Consider the following 16,503-nt stretch of genomic DNA (forward strand, 5'->3'; position numbering starts at 1 on the left):
AATGTTATGTGTGACTCATTTTCAACTCTGTGTGAATAATTTGGCACAAAGGCATAATTTTGCTATTAACGAGAAATATTTATGTGTGTTTTCTCCTCATTCAGTTGAGCACCCAAATGAGAGACGGATGGCTCTGAACAATGCTACTGTCTTCCTCCAGTGCTTGTTATGTTATGTGAAATCACAGAAAGGCTCTGATTCACCAACTGAATCACACGCATAATGACCAAAGTTCTAGAAGCTTGTGCCCTGAAGCCCAAGAGCTGGATTCTTTCTGCTTCTGCTGTATGTGACAACTCTGATGCCAGCTCCAATGGTAAGGTTTGCAGGAACTCTGGTCTCTTTATTTAAATTAAAATAAACTTTGCCATTTTGCTCTTTGACAAATAACAATCCTTTAGCTAAATAAAGTTTTCTTTCTCTTTTAGCTACAAGCCATGATTTCTTATAAGGGGTAAGATCAAAGGGTATTAGGACAGTCCCTCTCATGTGTATTAATGGTATCTTCCCTGGCTTGAAGAACAGGGTGCATTGTTTCCACCCAGTTTTATGTATCATTTTTAAATAGTGCTGCCCTGAGCCACTAAAGGCCAGTGTAGGAAGACTAGAGAGGAGTGCACAAAGCCACAGTACCCTCAGCCCTCCTACCAGACATCTGACCCATCTCTCGTCCTTCAACCAGGGAAGCTGGGCTTTATTTGTTTTATATGGAGAGTTTCTACATGATGTTTCATTTGAAAAAATTAATTCAAAGGCTTAGAAAAGATGAAAAACCAGTGTTGTGGGGGAATGAGCACTGAACTAGAAATTAGAGTATCTTCACCATAATCCTGCTTCTGGTCCTAATTAGCCTAGACTTTGAGAACTCACTTTACCTTATTAGAGCCTGACTCCTCTGCATGGAATTGAGGCAACAGATGGTAGAATATAAGCCAGGCCCTATGAAGGTGAGAAAGTTCCTCAAAGGTCAGGATTGACCTCAAAAAGGAAAGGTGAGGACTCCCATTTCCCAGCTTCACCTCAAACAGTGCAACTCTGATATATATATACATGCATATATATGAGATAGAGTTTCTATATACGATTTGAGCTTTCAAAATTTGAAAAGCAAAAATAATAATAATAAATAAATAAATAAAAATTTGAAAAGCATTCAATTCTCTATCAATACACTCTTCATTCTGACATTCTGTTGTTCTGTAATCCCTATTTCTGATGTTCCATTGATTAAGAAGCAAAACACTTTACAATGACTTTTTATTCATATATTGTGCTATTTGTTGATGTTAATAACATATAATGCAATAATACATAACACATGTATATTTATAACACCATTCTTTTTCTAGGTACTCAGAAACCTGCACATAAATGTAAATTCACATTCAAATTCATAGATAGATAGATAGATAGATAGATATAGACATTTTTGTCTGGTCAGTATGAACATTTTCTACATTTTGTTCCATAGAATACTCTTGTGGGCTATAGTAGTAAACATGGCATGAAAAAAATGTCATGTTGAAATGAGTTTGGGAGACTATTCATACTTAATCTCGTATAAGTAACACACAATGTACACATACATTTCAGGCTCCAAAAGGAACTTCAGGGAAAATATCTGTTTGATCTGGATTAATACAGAATTTATCCAACTTGTTTCAGTGGACACTCTTTTTAATCAATATACTTATTGAATTTACTAGAACCATGGTTCCGAAGCAAACTCAGAAACAATAATATAGTGATTTTCCAATGTTATGGACTGATTGTGTTCCTCCAAAAGTCATATGCGGACATCCTAACCTCTTTGGGACGAAATTAGGTTTGGATGAGTTCATGAAGGTGGTGCTTTCATTATGGGATTACTGGCCTTATAAGAAGAGGAAGAGACACTAGAGCTCTTTTTGTCCCTCCACACTAGCACAAAGACAAGACCATGTGAGCTCACAGAGAAATGGTGGCCATCTGCTAACCTAAAAGAGGACTCCCACCAAGAACTGAATCTGCTGGCACCCTGACCTTGGTATTTCCATCTCTTGGAATTGTGAAAAATACATGTCTGTTGTTGAAGGCCCCTAGTGTTTTGCTACAGCGGCCCGAGAAGACTAAGATATCCAGGTAAGAAAATTAGGGTTTGACTGGTTGCACAACTTACTGACACAACTAGCATTCTAAATTTTTACCTAAAAATCTATTTGAAAACTCCAGTCAAGATGGTGAATTAACTTCATACCTTGGCATATCCCTTTTCCTCCAAAAGAATAACTGAAGAATGTAAAATGAGGAAATCCAAAATATATAACCAGGCTTCAAAACAAAATAAACATTGTTATGGACTAGAATTGGAACAGAAACCCAAAGCAGCAAATATGGTTAAAGCCCAGAGTCTCCAGGATTTATAGTCTAGAAATAAGCATGAGCAGTTGAAATGATAATGATGGAGGTCTTAAAATCCACAGCAGACAAGGGACAGGATCCAGACTCACTGTTTATAGCCAGGTGCTGGCAAAGTACTTCCTCCTGTCCATTCTCCCCTCCTCATTGATCATAGAAAGAGGTTGATAAAACTGCTTTCTTACAGTAGTGCCTGGATGGCTCAGTGGGTTAAAGCCTCTGCCTTCAGCTCAGGTGGTGATCTTAGGGTCCTGGGATTGAGCCCCGAATCGGGCTCTCTGCTCAGCTGGGAGCCTGCTTATCCCCCTCTCTCTGCCTGCCTGTCTGCCTACTTGTGATCTCTATCTGTCAAATAAATAAATAAAATCTTTTAAAAAGAAAACTGCTTTCATACAGAGCCCAAGGCTTTATAAACTGTGGACTCGGCAAATCTGGTTGACAAGGCATGACCCCATGCTCAGGACCTGGCTTTTAGACTGGATCTGCACTCACTATACCAAATCTCACAACAAAGAAGGAGCCCCAATCCATTAAAACCTGATTCTAGACTGGAGGCCCCAAGACCAGGACGGAGACAACAGAGAAAATGTCCAAGGGAACTTGGTGTATTGTAGATGGTTATGGTTATTATGCTGATGATGTGACTGACCCTCCTGGAACAAAGAGACTAGCAGAGCAGACTAAGTAGGGAGTTATTGGTAGTGGAATGGCTGGTTAAATCACAGTGCTCAGCCTTTATTAAGTGTTTCCTGTATGTCAGGGATAGTTTATTGATTTGATCAACAAGTCAATACTGAGTGCCTACAATGTGTCAGATACTGTTCCTGGCACTGGAGATATGGCACTAAAATAAAAGAGATAAACCCCCCAGTTCTCAAGGAGTTTACAGCCTAGTGGGGGAAGACACAAGTAAATGTATAATGCATTTTGAATGTGAGCTAGTGCTGAGTACGGAGGGGAGGAATGCAGCAGGGAAGGAGGACAGGCAGGGCAGGAGTGGGAAGGCAAGTTTAAACAGAGTGGCCAGGGAAGATCCTCCAGAGGAAGATGATGTGTGAGCAAAGAACTGGAGAATGTGATTTAACCACTGTTGAATGACCAGTAACTCCCTACTCAGTCTTCTCTACTAGACTCTATTCCAGGAGGGTCAGTCACATCATCAGCATAATAACCATCTATGATGCACAAGTACCCTTGGACACTTTTTATTTCTTATATTACTTTAACATCAGTTCAAAAACGGGGACATTACTCTCCTCTATAATCCCCTTCTTTCCTCCATGATGCCTAACGCTTTCAGTATAATCATCTCTCATAGTAAACACTGTCGTCCATTCCTCTTTGCTAAGCTTGATTTATCTGGATTCTCTCTCTTCTAAAAATGACTCTATGCATCCCCAGCTCCAAACGGAAATGTTAATTAATCTAAGACTATGAGAAGGTTAAGGTGACATCACCAAAAATGGCAGAGTAGGGAACATCAGAGTTCTGCCTCTTCACAAAAGCAATTAATAAACTACAAAAACTATCAGAATCTAAACCGGTCATGCAATCCATTTGCCTTCTCAGTGATTGGCTTAGGAAGACATTTAATACAATCCCAGCCAATAAGACAGGAAGATAGTCAGCTGGGGCACTTTTTGAAATAGTGTCTTCATTATTATGGAGAAAGGAGAAATAGACTCTTATTCCTCCATACATGCTCATATTTAAATGAGATGTTTGAAATATTACCATCATCTCTGAATCAACCAGAAGATAACACTAACAAAAGAAAAAGAATACAATTAATAGAATCTCAAAGAAATAAAATTAGAGGCCTTGTATAACAAGCCTAATGCCCACCTTACCCATGGAAGTTGCATGAAACTTTTTTAAAAGTTCTATACAGTATAAGCAAGGCTGAATTAGTTTCCCACTACTTTAACTGCTGAGCTCCTGCTCAGCAAGGAGCTGAGCAGTTTAAAGGAGGAACAGGAGAACTCATGTCCAATTTCAGGTCTTTGAGGTCAAAAATCACGCTCTAGTTTGGTCATAGAGGGCTACCTATAAAGGAGTAATATTAGGGCACAAAGAAGTAACCAAGTGACCAAGCTTACCATGTTAATTGACAGGCAAGTTAAGATATAAACCAAATTCCTCAACTTCTATTATTGGACATTATCCACACCCAGATTAAACCTAGCAATATTCATACTTCCAGGTGCATTGTATAGTCAGTCTAAGAGGGGAAAAGGGCTAAGACTAGATGTATTTCAATTATACCTAGGAGCTGCATACTTGAAATTTCATCCACCAGCAATTATCCTTTGTACTCAGAGAAGAAGCTATCATTTGAAAATATAGTTCCATAGAGCCATTGACCTCTTTGTTGGATCTCTGTCAGGTTAACAATCAAGGTACAATACCCATTCACTTTGTCAAGAACAATATTTTAAAAACCCAAGCCTGCTTCACATCTTTCATCTTATTTGGTAAGTGATTTCCTTTGACCTCATTACAGAAAAATAACTGTCCACCGGCATGCAAGCATGGTTTTCATAAACTGCTTCTTTTCTGACCTCTGAAGTCATTCTTGAGAGGATATTTATGTTTGTCTCAGAGTTGTCCAGGATTATAAGTCTCTTTTAAGTGAAAAAAATATATATTATTTCCAATTATTGGAGGTAGAGAATTCCTTAGTTTCGAAGTAGTGTAATATTGTAGCTAAGAACACACATTCAGGTACTAGATTAACTGAAGTGAAATCCTAGCCTTACCATTTCCAAGCTGGGTGACCTTTGACAATTACTTAACTTCTTTGCACCTTAGTTTACTTATCTTCAAAACTTAAATCCTTTCTAATAGTATGTACTTATGGTGTACAGACTAGATTATACCAAATTTTTCTATTATATATAATAAGTACTACCTATACATTGTGTGGGTTAAATGAGTTAATATATGCAAGGTTTCTAGAATCCAATCTAGCACATCATAGTCACTATAGAAGTATTATCAATTGCTATTATTAATTCTTTAATGATAGATACAACCACCAAAGCAAACTGAGCATTTGCTATATATTTCCAGTACAGAGTTGAACATCTCAAGTGTGATCATACACATAGTAGAAACAGTTCTTGTCCTCATATGTTTCAGTCGGGAATACAAACAACAAACAGGCAATTCCAACCCAAAGTTGTAACTGCTGGGACAGAGGCAGCACAGGGTGCCATGCTAACTGTGGGCAAGATAAAGGGAGAGAGCAAACGAGCAATACCTAATTTGAAAAACAAAAAAAAAACTTTCTGGAAGAGAGAAGCACCTCAGTTGGGATAAGAAGTAAGGGTAGAAGTCAGTTTAGCTAAGCAAACAACTGGGCATAAAAGTGCTACAAGCATAGAAATAGGTCTTACTGCTCCTCTAGCCTTGTAATAATGAAAAACAGCTTCCATCCTGGCCCCACCCTCATCAGTGAACACAGTGAAAGTGTCTTACATGTCTTTCATTGACCAGGTGGAGGTGGGAGATGTGGTCTGTTCCTTTCCCTCTGTCATGTGAACACATACCCTAATAAGTCTCCTTCAACTACTCTAAGTTCATGGTGGCTGATTCCAACTATAGTGAGTTTGGGATAGGGGTGAAGCCAAAAACAATTTTTCACCTTTGGTCTATCTTATTCCTCCCAAAGCACCATATGCAAGCATGGAGAGCCACTTCTCAGCTCTCTAGGGATCCCCACATGGATGTCATCTAGGTTAGTGGAGAATCGTCTATACAGCCCCTGCTTTCGTCCTGCTGTTCTCTTCCACCAATACCCCACTTCTTCCAGTGTCTTCTCCCAGTCCCAAATCCCCCTAGCCCCCCTTCTTCAAACAGAGCTGTGGTCATTTACCAAGTGGTAAGCATGCTCCAAGTTTTCCCATTTCTTAGAAATTTTCCTAGCTTCCTGTGCTAGTTATGTGAAAATTTTCACATAACTCTTCTCCTACAACTATTCTTTCCCTCATTATGGTGTGGGATAGAGGGAGGAGGAGTTTCTCATCCTAAGAATAGATAAGCACAGACATGATTTTACTGTCATTGTGTGCGAAGTTTTCTAATATTCTTTTATTTGGTTGCCTGAAAACCAAAACAAATAATAACAGCAGCAACGATTATAATATTAACCAAAGACATCTTACACTGAGAAAGTTAATTTCCTCCTGATAGCTGTCTTCAGTTCTGTGCATCCTTCTTATTCCACTCCCAACTCTAAAATCATACATTTTAAGTCTTACTTTGTAAAAAAGAGAATATCTTAACTTTGTAAAGAGAATAATGTGACTTTCTAAGTCACATTACAGTGTTATCCTATATTAATTTAATCTTAAGAGTGTTTTCCTAGTTCTGGATATTCACCACACTCCCTAGCCTCCATTCCCAAAGTTCAACAAAAATGAGATAGGAAAGTTTTGGTAAATAAAAAAGTATTTATACAAAACTCTAATATTAGTAATTTTTAATAGTAGAATTACAGGCAATTTAGCTTTTATTAACTTTTTATTTCTTTATTATTTTTCATCATTTTCACTATTTTCTTTGTTTTTAACTTGACACCATCATTATAGAATTTTGATAATATAAGGAGAAGCACTCTTCTTTTAAATGAGTCATCATTGACTTCATATGACACTAAGAAAAAAAATATAAGAACTTCTAATTGGGGGCGCCTGGGTGGCGCAGTGGGTTAAGCCGCTGCCTTCGGCTCAGGTCATGATCTCAGAGTCCTGGGATCGAGTCCTGCATTGGGCTCTCTGCTCAGCAGGGGGCCTGCTTCCTCCTCTCTCTCTCTCTGCCTGCCTCTATGCCTACTTGTGATCTCTCTCTGTCAAATAAATAAATAAAATATTTTTAAAAAATTTAAAAAAGAACTTCTAATTGAACATGGTGCACATACACAGTGTCTTCAGCAGCTCTGATCATTTAAGTTTCTAAAACTATTTAAAAAAATCTTTTAAATTCATAAATACATTCAAATCAAGAAAAAGGAAGGGTGCCTGGGTAGCTCAGTCAGTTAGCATCTACCCTCAGTTCAGGTCATGATCTCAGGGTCCTGGGATCTAGCCCCATATATCAGGTTCCCTGTTGAGGGTGGTCTCTTTCTTCCTTTCCTTTTGTCCCTACCCCCTGTTCCTGCTATCTCTCTCTCTTTTCTCTCACTCAGGCACTCTTTCTCTCTTAAATAATTAAAAAAAAGAAAGAAAGAAAGAAAGGGAAAAAGGAACCTCAGTAAACCAGAGACCATGAGGAATCTCTGGAGAGGGATAAGCAAAATAGGCCATTAAGTTTAAAGAGTAAAGCTAATGAGAAAAATAATAACTATCACAGAGAAATGATGTTGACACTGTAATTAAAGCCTTTCAATAAAATAAACAACAGACACAGCAGAAGTTGAAATGGCGAGCTAAAAGGCTGAGCTGATGAACTTACAGAACATATCATAAAGGGATTAAGAATTAAAAAATATGGGGGAGGAGTCAAGATGGCGGAGAAGAAGCAGGCTGAGACTACTTCAGCTAGCCGGAGATCAGCTAGATAGCTTATCTAAAAATTGCAAACACCTGAAAATCCATCGGCAGATCGAAGAGAAGAAGAACAGCAATTCTGGAAACAGAAAAACAACCACTTTCTGAAAGGTAGGACCGGTGGAGAAGTGAATCCAAAGCGACGGGAAGATAGACCCCGGGGGGGAGGGGCCGGCTCCCGGCAAGCGGCAGAGCAACGGAGCACAAAATCAGGACTTTTAAAAGTCTGTTCCGCTGAGGGACATCGCTCCAGAGGCTAAACCGGGGCGAAGCCCACGCGGGGTCAGCGTGGCCTCAGGTCCCGCAGGGTCAGAGAAGGATCGGGGGTGTCTGAGTGTCGCAGAGCTTGCGGGTATTGGAACGGGAAAGCCGGCTACAGAGACAGAGCCGACAGTAAGCTCGCAGCTTGGGGTGACCTTGAACCGGTCGCAGGCTCAGTGAGCTCGGAGCGCGGCCGGAGGTCAGGCAGACGGAAGTAACTGGGCACTGTTCTCTGAGGGCACACTGAGGAGTGGGGCCCTGGGCTCTCGGCTCCTCCAGGCCGGAGACCAGGAGGCTGCCATTTGTATTCCCGTCCTCCGGAACTCTACGGAAAGCACTCAGGGAACAAAAGCTCCTGAAAGCAAACCCAAGCGGATTACTCACCCAGGCCCCGGGTAAGGGCGGTGTAATTCCACCTGGGGCAAAGACACTTGAGAATCACTACACCAGGCCGCTCCCCCAGAAGATCAACAAGTAATCCAGCCGAGACCAAGTTCACCTACCAAGGAGTGCGGTTTCAATACCAAGGAGAGCAGCAGAATTCCAGAGGAGGAGAAAGCCAAGCACAGAACTCATGGCTTTTTCCCTGTGATTTTTTTTTTATCTTGCAGTTAATTTAATTTTTTTGTTTTTCATTTTTTGTTTTTTTTTCTCACCTTCGGGTAAAATTTTTTTTTAACTGTTACCTTTTTCTTTTTTAACGATTTTTTACTAGTTTATCTAATATATACATTTTTTCTTTTTTACATTTATCTTAGGTGTTTTCTTTTTTTTTTAATTCTTTTCTTTTCTTTTTATTTTCTTTTTTCTTTTTTTTTTTTATTCCTTTTTGAACCTCTTTTTATCCCCTTTCTACCCCCTCACGATTTTAGATCTCCTCTAATTTGGTTAAAGCATATTTTCCTGGGGTTGTTGCCACCCTTTTAGTATTTTAATTGCCCTTTCATATACTCTTATCTGGACAAAATGACAAGACGGAAAAATTCAACACAAAAAAAAGAACAAGAGGCAGTACCAAAGGCTAGGGACCTAATCAATACAGACATTGGCAATATGTCAGATCTAGAGTTCGGAATGACAATTCTCAAGGTTCTAGCCGGGCTCAAAAAAGGCATGGAAGATATTAGAGAAACCCTCTCAAGAGATATAAAAGCCCTTTCTGGAGAAATAAAAGAACTAAAATCTAACCAAGTTGAAATCAAAAATGCTATTAATGAGGTGCAATCAAAAATGGAGGCTCTCACTGCTAGGATAAATGAGGCAGAAGAAAGAATTACTGACATAGAAGACCAAATGACAGAGAATAAAGCAGCTGAGCAAAAGAGGGACAAACAGCTACTGGACCACGAGGGGAGAATTCGAGAGATAAGTGACACCATAAGACGAAACAACATTAGAATAATTGGGATTCCAGAAGAAGAAGAAAGAGAGAGGGGAGCAGAAGGTATACTGGAGAGAATTATTGGGGAGAATTTCCCCAATATGGCAAAGGGAACGAGCATCAAAATTCAGGAGGTTCAGAGAATGCCCCTCAAAATCACTAAGAATAGGCCCACACCCCGTCACCTAATAGTAAAATTTACAAGTCTCAGTGACAAAGAGAAAATCCTGAAAGCAGCCTGGGAAAAGAAGTCTGTAACATACAATGGTAAAAATATTAGATTTGCAGCTGACTTATCCACAGAGACCTGGCAGGCCAGAAAGAGCTGGCATGATATTTTCAGAGCACTAAACGAGAAAAACATGCAGCCAAGAATACTATATCCAGCTAGGCTATCATTGAAAATAGAAGGAGAGATTAAAAGCTTCCAGGACAAACAAAAACTGAAAGAATTTGCAAATACCAAACCAGCTCTACAGGAAATATTGAAAGGGGTCCTCTAAGCAAAGAGAGAGCCTATAAGTGGTAGATCAGAAAGGAACAGAAAACATATACAGTAACAGTCACCTTACAGGCAATACAATGGCACTAAATTCATATCTCTCAATAGTTACCCTGAAAGTTAATGGGCTAAATGCCCCTGTCAAAAGACACAGGGTATCAGAATGGATAAAAAAACAAAACCCATCTATATGTTGCCTCCAAGAAACTCATTTTAAGCCCGAAGACACCTCCAGATTTAAAGTGAGGGGGTGGAAAAGAATTTACCATGCTAATGGACATCAGAAGAAAGCAGGAGTGGCAATCCGTATATCAGATCAACTAGATTTTAAGCCAAAGACTATAATAAGAGATGAGGAAGGACACTATATCATACTCAAAGGGTCTGTCCAACAAGAAGATTTAACAATTTTAAATATCTATGCCCCCAACGTGGGAGCAGCCAACTATATAAACCAATTAATAACAAAATCAAAGAAACACATCAACAATAATACAATAATAGTAGGGGACTTTAACACTCCCCTCACTGAAATGGACAGATCATCCAAGCAAAAGATCAGCAAGGAAATAAAGGCCTTAAATGACACACTGGACCAGATGGACATCACAGATATATTCAGAACTTTTCATCCCAAAGCAACAGAATATACATTCTTCTCTAGTGCACATGGAACATCTCCAGAATAGATCACATCCTCGGTCCTAAAGCAGGACTCAACCAGTATCAAAAGATTGGGATCATTCCCTGCATATTTTCAGACCACAATGGTCTAAAGCTAGAACTCAACCACAAAAGGAAGTTTGGAAAGAACCCAAATACATGGACACTAAACAGCATCCTTCTAAAGAATGAATGGGTCAACCGGAAAATTAAAGAAGAATTGAAAAAAATCATGGAAACAAATGATAATGAAAATACAACGGTTCAAAATCTGTGGGACACAGATTTTCCTCCTGAGAGGAAAATATATAGCGGTACAAGCCTTTCTCAAGAAACAACAAAGGTCTCAGGTACACAACCTAACCCTACACCTAAAGGAGCTGGAGAAAGAACAAGAAAGAAACCCTAAGCCCAGCAGGAGAAGAGAAATCATAAAGATCAGAGCAGAAATCAATGAAATAGAAACCAAAAAAACAATAGAACAAATCAACGAAAGTAGGAGCTGGTTCTTTGAAAGAATTAATAAAATTGATAAACCCCTGGCCCGACTTACCAAAAAGAAAAGAGAAAGGACCCAAATAAATAAAATCATGAATGAAAGAGGAGAGATCACAACTAACACCAAAGAAATACAAACTATTATAAGAACATACTATGAACAACTCTACGCCAACAAATTTGACAATCTGGAAGAAATGGATGCATTCCTAGAAACATATAAACTACCACAACTGAACCAGGAAGAAATAGAAAGCCTGAACAGACCCATAACCAGTAAGGAGATTGAAACAGTCATTAAAAATCTCCAAACAAACAAAAGCCTAGGGCCAGACGGCTTCCCGGGGGGAATTCTACCACACATTTAAAGAAGAACTAATTCCTATTCTCCTGAAACTGTTCCAAAAAATAGAAATGGAAGGAAAACTTCCAAACTCATTTTATGAGGCCAGCATTACCTTGATCCCCAAACCAGACAAGGATCCCATCAAAAAAGAGAGCTATAGACCAATATCCTTGATGAACACAGATGTGAAAATACTCAACAAAATACTAGCCAATAGGATTCAACAGTACATTAAAAAGATTATTCACCACGACCAAGTGGGATTTATTCCAGGGCTGCAAGGTAGTTCAACATTCGCAAATCAGTCAATGTGATACAACACATCTATAAAAGAAAGAACAAGAACCATATGATACTCTCAATAGATGCTGAAAAAGCATTTGACAAAGTACAGCATCCCTTCCTGATCAAAACTCTTCAAAGTGTAGGGATAGAGGGCACATACCTCAATATCATCAAAGCCATCTATGAAAAACCCACTGCAAATATCATTCTCAATGGAGAAAAACTGAAAGCTTTTCCGCTAAGGTCAGGAACACGGCAGGGATGTCCATTATCACCACTGCTATTCAACATCGTACTAGAGGTCCTAGCCTCAGCAATCAGACAACAAAAGGAAATTAAAGGCATCCAAATCGGCAAAGAAGAAGTCAAATTATCGCTCTTCGCAGATGATATGATACTATATGTGGAAAACCCAAAAGACTCCACTCCAAAACTGCTAGAACTTGTACAGGAATTCAGTAATGTGTCAGGATATAAAATCAATGCACAGAAATCAGTTGCATTTCTCTACACCAACAGCAAGACAGAAGAAAGGGAAATTAAGGAGTCAATCCCATTTACAATTGCACCCCAAACCATAAGATACCTAGGAATAAACCTAACCAAAGAGACACAGAATCTATACTCAGAAAACTATAAAGTACTCATGAAAGAAATTGAGGAAGACACAAAGAAATGGAAAAATGTTCCATGCTCCTGGATTAGAAGAATAAATATTGTGAAAATGTCTATGCTACCTAAAGCAATCTACACATTTAATGCAATTCCTATCAAAGTACCATCCATCTTTTTCAAAGAAATGGAACAAATAATTTTAAAATTTATATGGAACCAGAAAAGACCTCGAATAGCCAAAGGAATATTGAAAAAGAAAGCCAACGTTGGTGGCATCACAATTCCGGACTTCAAGCTCTATTACAAAGCTGTCATCATCAAGACAGCATGGTACTGGCACAAAAACAGACACATAGATCAATGGAACAGAATAGAGAGCCCAGAAATAGACCCCCAACTCTATGGTCAACTCATCTTCGACAAAGCAGGAAAGAATGTCCAATGGAAAAAAGACAGCCTCTTCAATAAAATGGTGCTGGGAAAATTGGACAGCCACATGCAGAAAAATGAAATTGGACCATTTCCTTACACCACACACAAAAATAAACTCAAAATGGATGAAGGACCTCAATGTGCGAAAGGAATCCATCAAAATCCTTGAGGAGAACACAGGCAGCAACCTCTTTGACCTCAGCCGCAGCAACATCTTCCTAGGAACAATGCAAAAGGCAAGGGAAGCAAGGGAAAAAATGAACTATTGGGATTTCATCAAGATCAAAATCTTTTGCACAGCAAAGGAAACAGTTAACAAAATCAAAAGACAACTGACAGAATGGGAGAAGATATTTGCAAACAACATATCAGATAAAGGACTAGTGTCCAGAATCTATAAAGAACTTAGCAAACTCAACACCCCAAGAACAAATAATCCAATCAAGAAATGGGCAGAGGATATGAGCAGACATTTCTGCAAAGAAGACATCCAGATGGCCAACAGACACATGAAAAAGTGCTCCATATCACTCGGCATCAGGGAAATACAAATCAAAACTACAATGAGATATCACCTCACACCAGTCAGAATGGCTAAAATCAACAAGTCAGGAAATGACAGAAGCTGGCGAGGATGCGTAGAAAGGGGAACCCTCCTACACTGTTGGTGGGAATGCAAGCTGGTGCAGCCACTCTGGAAAACAGCATGGAGGTTCCTCAAAATGTTGAAAATAGAACTGCCCTATGACCCAGCAATTGCACTATTGGGTATTTACTCTAAAGATACAAACGTAGTAATCCAAAGGGGCATGTTTATAGCAGCAATGTCCACAATAGCCAAACTATGGAAAGAACCTAGATGTCCATCAACAGATGAATGGATCAAGAAGAGGTGGTATATATACACAATGGAATACTATGCAGCCATCAAAAGAAATGAAATCTTGCCATTTGTGACAACATGGATGGAACTAGAGCATATCATGCTTAGCAAAATAAGTCAAGCAGAGAAAGACAACTATCATATGATCTCCCTGATATGAGGAAGTGGTGATGCAACATGGGGGCTTAAGTGGGTAGGAGAAGAATCAATGAAACAAGATGGGATTGGGAGGGAAACAAACCATAAGTGCTGGGGGGAGGGGGTTTGGGAGAAGGAGGTGGGATTATGGACATTGGGAGGGTATGTGCTTTGGTGAGTGCTGTGAAGTGTGTAAACCTGGTGATTCACAGACCTGTACCCCTGGAGATAAAAATATATGTTTATTAAAAATAAAAAATTAATAATAAAAAAAAGAAACAAAAATTAAGTAATTTCCCACCAAATTTAAAAAAAAAAGAATTAAAAAGTATGAAAGAAAAGTCAAGAAACATTAAAGATAAATTCAGTACTTCTAACACCTGCCTCCTAGAAATACCAAGAAAAAAGAGACTACAATTTTCTTAGATAAAACTCAAAGAGAAAAAATGTGGCTCTGGTTATTACTAAACTATATTTTTTTAATATGAGAATGTTTTTAGAATCCTTATTTCATTCATAATTCCCTCATCTAGTACTTCCTCAGACCCAAGAATGTGCTAAGCACTGTGTGAGACAATGGGAATCTAATAAAAGTAATCAATCTTCTCCCCAGAAAATGCATATATGCACAGATCAGAATTTTCCACATTATTTTAGAGGTTAAGAGTTCATTGATAATCTTCTGTATTTTTATTACAGGTTTTCTGTTTTGTCTGGAATGACTTTGCAAACACAAGACTATTTATTCCCTATTGAACTGCTGGATTTCTTGACAGGGTATCTTAGCAACTGATTGTCCGAAGGCATGAAATTATACAGAGACTCAGTCTATAATAAGACTGCAATTGGTGAACTCACAGTCTGGGGACTATTCCACAACAGTTATGGAATCTTTCATGAGGTAAAGTGGAGTGATTTTGAAATTCCAAAGGATGTAAATTGAGATAAATTGAAGCCCTTGAAGAATTAGTACATTGAGTAATAAAAACCACAAGTTTCCTACTAAGTGTTAACAGACAGACTCACGAGTAATCTCAGCCACAAAATCAGCAAACATTAAAGAAGATAGTCTTCCGTCTTCCTACAGGATTTTGCATGAAGGGAAATTTATTGCCAAAGAGGGAAATTAAAAACAAAGAGCTTGTCTGAGATAATCATATGGAAATAAAGAGTTGGCTACTGAATCAATTTTCAGAAAATTAAATACACTTAAGAATATCACAAATTAATCTGGAGACATTTATTGAGCTTTAAGTTAGATACTGATTGACAAAGAGAGGAGCTAAAGAAAAATAGGAAAGCACCTGAAAACAGAGAAAATAGAAAGGACTTTGCTCTTGATAGGAACTGAAGAAGGAAGAAGAGCTTTATAAATAACTGGAAAGTCAGCCGAAGGAGGACAAAGAGAGGAGTCACTCAAAAGATTGGATTTGCAACTGACAGAAGTAAGTAACAAGTTACACAATGGAACATAAATATATGATACAAAAAAAGAAAAAACAGACTCCACTTACATAAAATGTGAATGTATATGTGAAGAGGTACAACAGCGAGGGTGAAGTGGATGTCTGGCTACATACCTGTGTCCTGACTTCTATACCCCTTGGTCCTAAACATTAAACTGTAAGGTACATTTTCACAATATTTCCTAATTGAATATGACATACCAGGTGAAAGGCATGGTGTTTTATTATCAGATCCAGTGTTGGTCGTGCAAGCAAAGGTTACAATCTCTTAAATGGCTTAGATATTAGGACAAGTGCTCTGAAGCAATACGAAGTGTTTAGTGACATTTGGGTTCCATCAGATCTATAGTCATGATTATCAACTCATACCTTGTGACCTCTGGAAATTATTTTTTTTATTATTCATCGTTTAGCTTTCTCTTTTTTCAGCACTCCCTGAGTGATTGCAGCTCTTCTAAGCTGTTGATAAATTGCTACAACTTGTCATGTGTGGTCTGACCAGAATTACTGCAAAGAGATGATAAACGAAATTAAATCTGTTTGTGAAGAGAGTTGACTCACAAAGCTGTCTGCCAAAGGTCATGGTATGTTATGTGCTCAAGATAGCACACTGAGGTCTTCAGAGCCAGAATGCCTGCTGGGGTTTCAACAGGGCTTCTTTTGCAGACACTGACCAACCACACCTTTGTGCATATTCCTTCCATGGCTTCTTTGTTCTATACATTTAATAGAAATTTATCCTCTCTTGCATGGCCACCAAATTGTGCAGTCGGCAAAGGAAGTGGGTGATTTTAGTGAGACATAAGAAATATCATCAGCTATAAAATAGCTGTCATGTGGTAAAAGTCTAATCTTTCTTTTAAATCTGATAGTCATCTGTATTTTGCTCTGAAATAAATGCTAATTGCTTAAAGTTGCATTTTTAAAGACAACAAAGTGAATCTGATTTATTAGGAACAAACTCATGATGAAGAAAAGCCTCCTCAAGAAACATCTAATGGAGGGGTGGTGCCTGGGTGGCTTAGTCAGTTTAGCATTGGCCTTTGGCTTAGGTTATGATCTCAGGGTCCTGGGATTTAGGGCCACT

At 38.7% G+C, this 16,503-nt stretch overlaps 1 long non-coding RNA gene across 1 annotated transcript in view; it reads left to right on the top strand.

Annotated features, from left to right (window-relative positions):
• Positions 1–241: 241 nt before the first annotated feature.
• Positions 242–16,503, top strand: part of LOC131831323 (uncharacterized) — a 46,073-nt gene continuing 29,811 nt past the window's right edge. The window contains exons 1-2 of the long non-coding RNA XR_009353597.1: positions 242–316; positions 1,925–2,121. This is a non-coding gene — a long non-coding RNA (uncharacterized LOC131831323). The remainder of the gene's footprint in view (positions 317–1,924; positions 2,122–16,503) is intronic.

This window comes from Mustela lutreola, chromosome 5, assembly GCF_030435805.1.
Source record: "Mustela lutreola isolate mMusLut2 chromosome 5, mMusLut2.pri, whole genome shotgun sequence".
Lineage (NCBI taxonomy): Eukaryota > Metazoa > Chordata > Mammalia > Carnivora > Mustelidae > Mustela > Mustela lutreola.